We start from the raw sequence: 6,258 nt of genomic DNA on the forward strand, positions 1-6,258 counted from the left end.
AACGATGCATTTGTCGAGACTCGAGAAACCGTTTCCCTTCTCTGGGTAGGAGTCAGGGCCCCGGTGCCTGCAGAGGAGAGAGGGGAAGACCCTCGTTAACTTTGCTGTATGTCTGCGCCGCTCACAGTCTTCCAGACACCGGCATCTTTCACTCTTTCCGTTTGGGTCTTTCCAGCAGAAATGGAGAAGAAATATATATAGGAGAAATTTTGGTTGTAAAAGTACAACATAAAATAGGACGGCCTGAGTTTGCCAGGCACAGCACCCAAAATGGCTTGTAACTCCTTTTGGGACAAGGGGTTGGTTTCCCTGCCTGGAATTGAATTAGGATAATTAGCATCAAATATTCATGTTCACAGCAGAGCTAAAAGGCTCCCATCCAAACCGAGGCCCTGCATGCGGGGTGCCGTAACGGACTCTGCAAGGGGGGGCTGGGGTTTTTCCTACTAGTCTCCTTTGGGCAAGTTGCCCCAGGGAGGCCTGCTGGCGCGTGCAAGCGGGGGGGATGAAGAGAGGAGCCCTGGCAGAGGCCAGGGGATTTATGATGGGGCTACATAGCAAGGTGGTTTCCTGCGAAGCACATCCGCCGAACGTTGCAAACCGCGCAAGGGGTTATCTCGCTGCACAGAGGGAACGTAAAGTGCTCGGGGCTCTAAGCCAGCACCTGATGGAAAGGAAAACACCGAGTAAGCATCAGGCTGTCTTCGCTTAATACATGACCTCCCCACAGCTTCTCCTCTGGGCCGATGCGGCTCAAACCCCCCGCGGACAGCGCCCCGAGCACCAGTCAGAGTCGGCAGCTCCCAGACTCGGTGCCAATTTTGGGTAAAAGCACCCACAACCTCGACTTGCCATGCTGGCGTGCCAGGGGCGGACAGCAGCCCTACCCTGCCATCCGCCCCGAGGCACGCGTGCCCAGCCAAAGGCCGTGGCGTGCCCCGGGGGCTGCGGGGAGGGTCTCCCCAAAAAGGGGGCACGGCGGCTTGGCGGGAGGGCCGAGGCGGGCAGGGCGCAGCGGGTTTGTGCCCTGGCTCTGTGCGGGGGCAGAGGCGCAGGGTGCGGATGGGTGCAGCCCCCCTGCCCGTGGCGGGGGCGAGGCGGCCGGGAGATGGTGCTGTCGGCATGGGCAGGAGCCCCGGCTTCCCCTGCGGGAAACCCGAGCGTGCACTTCCGACAGCAGCCGGCCATGCCTCCAACTTTTCTTCCTGCCCTCCCCCGGCCCTGCCCGCGCCCGCCCGGGGCCCGCTGACCCGCGGGAGCGGAGCGATGGAGGCGCCCGCCCCGCCACACCGCGCTGCCAGGTAGGAGCTGGGGGAGGGGAAGGGGAAGGGCCACACGCCTGGCACAGGTGGTCCCTCTTCTTGCACCAGTTAGATTTCTGCCCCCAAAAACCCGTAATTGTGACACGCTTGCAATCCTTTCATCCCTGCCCCACCGCCCCAGGGCAGTGCTCCGGCCTGGAGTGGGGTTTAAGCTGCAAAGCGACTTGACATGTGTGGTCTGTGCCGGGGCGCGGAGATGCCCAGCGCCCCAGGGGCGCCGGGTTGTTGTGCCCGTGGTGCAGGGACGGGCTGGTTTCCAAGGGCTGCTGGAGCTCAACGGGGCCCCTGGGGCGTGAGCGGGGCCAGCACTGCCGGGCTCGCCTTGGCTGCCGCCCGCCCGGGGTCTCTAGTTTTGGGGCAGTGGTCGGTGTTGGAGGCTCTGTCTGCTTGTCTGCTGGATCATGGGGCTGGTGGTCCCTGCTGTCAGCCGGCCCCGCTCCTCGCAGGGTCCCACGGCAGCCTCTGTTGTAGGCCCGTGTGTCTCCCGTGCAGGATCTGGCCTGACGTGGCTGTGCTCCGTGGCATCATGTCCGAGCACAACCTGGGCAGTGCTGGCGTGCGGGCTGGCTTTGCTCACGCGTGGCGGAGCGTCGGCAAGCTGGTTTCGGCGCGGTAGTGCCGGGTCGGGTCCCACCAAGCCTCCGCAGGCTGAGGATGGTTTTCGTTCTCGTTGTCGTTCCTCTCCACATTTGCGAGGCAAGAGAAACGCTTGCAGTTTCTCCCCCTTTTACAGATGGGACAACTGAGGCAGGGAGGGGCCAAGTGCCAGGCTCCAGGCCCCAGCAGTGAGGAAGCTGCAGAGTGCGAGACAAAACCGAGGACTCGCAGCCTCTCCTTCATGTCTCAGTGGCTGAGGAAAACCTGCCTCAAGCTATTTGGGGGATGGTTTTCTAAAAGGCTCTTAAGTAGCGAACAAAAGTGGAGAAAAGGCCTGGTTTGTGTTAGGTTGCTCTCTTCTGCTGTTGCTGCATAAGGACCTCCCGTGCTTCTGGGGGCATTAAAAGGAGGGCGGCAGTGGTTGCAGGTTAGCTGCGTGTCATCGTGAAATAAAACAAACTGTGACTTCATGTTTCTTTGCCGCCCTTCGCCCAGGAGGACTTCAAAGGGCTTTCTTTGCAAGCTGGAGGGGGGCACGTCGGCTCCCAAAATGCAATGTCTGCTGAGGTGGGGCTGTGTGGTAGGAAGTTGGGAAGAATACCACCACCCCGTTGAAATAGAGGGGAGATTGAGGGGAGCAGAGTGTATCCGGCTTGGAAATTTGGAGACCAGAATAGTTGGGATCTTGTCTTGGTCTGGCAGGGAGACCTCTGATGCTTGGGACCCACATGTGTCCCTGCTGGGTTTTCCACGGCAGCTCGACATGCATCAGGCAGAAGCTGGTGTCCTCTGTCACCTGTGGGTTGCGAGGGATTTCCCCCCCCACTGCTCGGCCAAACGAGCTCTCCCCATGGTGCCATTGCCTCCGAGCCGCCTTCCTGGCGGTCTCTCGGTCACAGTTTGTTGAGCGGTCACCAGATCTTGGCTTGAGGGAGCAATGGGTTGGAGGAAGACCGTCACGTGCGTGATCCTCCTTTACTTCGCTGAGAGCCCTGATCATTTTGTGGCCTTGAGCTGGGTCTCTCTCTGGGGATGTCAGGGCCTGGATTTTGGAGCATGGCTCCGCCGCGGATGGTCGATGTGCAGCCGGCCTGCTCTGGAGTCCGGGAGCCGGTGGGTTTCACGTTGAGAACCATCCCTGCTTAATCCACGTCTCCGCAACGTTTAGCAGTGCTCGGCTGGTGGGTGAGCCGCGGGTCCTGGTTGTGCGATGGCCAAAGAAAAGGCTGGCGCCTGTGAAGTTTTGTGCAACAGGTGGAGCCAGGTTGCAGCCTCGCCTGGGTGGGCTTCTCTTCTCGTGTCCCCTCACCACGTTCAAATAGGCAACCAGGCCTGGGGCTTCAGCGAGGCTGTTTGCTCACCATGGGGCCCCTCGCCCGTGTAGGGTCCCCCATCCTGGCGCAGGCCGCCTTTCACACTTGTGTCGCTTGCAGCCAGCCGCACCTGCAGGAACAGACGGGTCTGTGGGTTTCCTCTGCCGGCAGGCGCTGCGGGCCAGGCTGCGCACGCAGGCCTCGACTTCTCAGAACGACACCCAGCAGCGGCCTGGTCAGTGACCAGAAAAGCTTTTGTGCTGGCGAGGAAGGGAAGGTGCGGGGGCCCCCGGGACATCACGAGAAACCGATGCCTCCGCAACGGTCGCAGCTGTGATCTGCTGCAAGGGAGCCCCATGCCCTCCCGCCCGGTTGGGCTGCCTCTTGCTTCTGCCTGGTCCATAAGGGCCCGGGTTTGCTATCAAAGTGGCGCATCTCTTCGGAGGGCTGTGGCGCTGGGTGAGCGCAGTGGCTGCTCCGCAGGGGGGTCTCCTGATCTACTCTGGGACAAGGCTCTGCAGCAGGGGCGGGTGCACCCCACCAGGGAATAGCTGGGAACCACAACCCCCCGAGATACAACTGCCTCAGCTGGGGTCCTGCTTTCATTACTATCAGGACACGGTGGACGTGGTTCACACCCCTCTTATTCATTGCACCCCCGAGTGCGAGTTGGGGCAGGTCTGAGGGTGCTCTTCAGTTGCAGCTGTGTGTAGCTGAAGGAGCGGGTCTGTGCTCGGCTCCTTCCTCCTAGCCCCATGCCCCCGCACCCCCCTGGGAAAGGCTCTACATGGTCCTCTGTGTTGTCTGGGGGACCCCATGCACTTGGGGGAGCTGTTGTGGTGGCCGGGGAGGCTTGCAGCTGCCTGGAGGTTGCAGGACATTGATGAATAGGACTCCTGGAGTAATGAAGGAGGGAACTGCGCCAACACATTCGGCTTGGAGCTCTTACAGCAGAGATGGCTGAGATGCAAGCTGTGAGTCAAAAGCAGTCCACAGTGTGGCCGTCATCTGTCCGCTACATGCACAGGCCCTGGATACAACAGGTCCCGGCAGACACGCACCTCCCGGACCTTAGCAGCCTGGGAGCAGAACAGAGCATGGTTTGTTAGGACACGTGGTCCCCGTGGGCCATATTACCCCAGTCGTGAGGACGGGCAGCGGAGAGTTGCTCCATGTTTTGCCCGTTAGATGTGGAGAATACAGCCCCAGGCGTCCCTGAGTTTGGCTGCACGACTTATAGAGCTGGGGCTTGGCAGAGTTTGCTCACAGATTGGCTTTTTGAGCTGGGTTGTTTCGCTTTTTTTTAAATGACAGCTCGTCCCCTTTAAATTTACATCTCTAGGTGGGGAACACAAGAGCCTGATGAGAGAGAGAAAATGAGGGAGAGAGGGAGTGTGAGACTTTTTATAAAAAGAACGAGTCGGGTTTTATTATCCCTTTGAGACGAGCAGAGAAAATCTATACTGAAGGCATGAAATAGCAATAAAAATGGACTTTTTGCCAAAGCAAAATTAATTGAGTGAATCTCACTCCTCAAGCCTGAGCTCTGAGAGGCTTATGAGCTGGATATGAACTGCACTGGCCCCTTGCAGGCTGTGATCCCTGGAGGATGGGAGGCAGAGCCCTCCCTCTGCTCCCAAGGACCAAATAATTAAGCGGGATGTGACCGGTGTACAGGAGCAAAGGACGCTTGCTCTGGGCCGTCGCAGCAGGCTGATCCCCATGGGCTCCCTTCCCGAGACCATAAGGTCTCTCAAGCCGCGGCAGGCGCTTGGGCTGCGGTCGTTCGGTATTGAGCACCCTGGGGCCACGGCCTGCTCTGTACCACAAATGAGGTGTCTATAGCGAGTCGGACGGGTCAGCTCTCCGCGATCACAGAAGTGCAGCGTAACTGGCCCAAAAGCCACTTGAATGCGGGGGGTCAGGCAGGGGCAGTGCTCGCAGAAGATGCTCCCCGCAGCTCAGTTCGGATGCTGACGAAGGATGCCACTAGCACCCCAGACCGGCGAGAGGTTAGCCTGGGACAAAGTCGTGCTCTTGTTCACTCATGTCGGTCCACATCTGCACTCACCGCCTCTGGTGCCCCCACGACCTCCCTAGCCCCCACCCCCACGGGCCTCCCTCCGCTGATGCATGTCTGCAGCAGCTCTGCGCTCCCTTCATTTTTTCGGTGGGAAGGTGGAGAGAGGAGCTGCGGACGGGCCAGGCGGCTCCTTCTCGGCAGATGGTGCAAAGAGGACGAGGCTGCATAAACCTCCCGAGTCCGCCGGCGACACTGAGATTAAATAGCAGGAGAGCTGCGAGGCAGAGGCAGCTCCAGGCAGGAGAAAAGGGAGGTGGGGGGAGACGATTTGAATGCTTGTCTCCTCCCCCTCAATGTCTCCCCTCCAATTCTGAGGTCCCAGCTTCAGAACCGTAAAAATATAGGCCTTTTCAATCTCTTATCTTGCAGGAGCAGAAACAATTGGCCTGCGAAGAAGGGGAAAACAATCTGTTTGACTGACAAACAAAAACACATTTCTGCACAAAAGGAGGAGGAGGAGGCAGCTGTCTGGCTGCCGCTTCTGCTTTTGCATTCCCCTCCCTCCCTGTCCCTGCGCCGAGGGTGTTGAAGCCGAGCGGCTGCTCTTGCCAGGAAGACGCCCGATGTTCTGAGTGGCTGAGTTCAATGTCAGGCACTCGGCAGCAAATGTCATTGTCGGAGGAGCTGCCGCAAGCCCCTCCCGACACGGCAGAGAGGGCTCCTGCAGGACCCGGAGGGGAAGCTGGCGCCCAGGGAAGGCCCCTTTCCTGCTCTGGCGCCCAGGGTGGGCTGGTGGGGGGCCGTGGGTGAAGAGGAAGAGACCCTCTAGTCACCAACCTGGAAGGACGTGGAAGACAGGGCTTTGCGAGGCGGTCGCAGAGGGGAAACAAGGGCATCTTGGGGAAAGGCAGCCGGGCAGTTCGTTGTACCGGGCAGCCCGGGTGGGCTGGTCCAGTGCTTAGCTCACCGGGCACCCGGTGTCCTTCCCCTGCCCCCCCCACCT

The 6,258-nt window shown here is 59.9% G+C and overlaps 1 protein-coding gene across 1 annotated transcript in view; it reads left to right on the top strand.

The window, feature by feature from the left end:
• The first annotated feature begins 1,187 nt into the window (after window positions 1-1,187).
• RAI1 (retinoic acid induced 1) overlaps window positions 1,188-6,258 on the top strand; it is a 149,360-nt gene continuing 144,289 nt past the window's right edge. Inside the window, exon 1 of the mRNA XM_019512659.1 lies at window positions 1,188-1,301. The gene's annotated coding sequence lies outside the window, so the exon portion shown is untranslated. The remainder of the gene's footprint in view (window positions 1,302-6,258) is intronic.

Source organism: Gavialis gangeticus, unplaced genomic scaffold (genome assembly GCF_001723915.1).
Source record: "Gavialis gangeticus isolate Ggan-Ray unplaced genomic scaffold, GavGan_comp1, whole genome shotgun sequence".
Classification (NCBI taxonomy): Eukaryota; Metazoa; Chordata; order Crocodylia; family Gavialidae; genus Gavialis; species Gavialis gangeticus.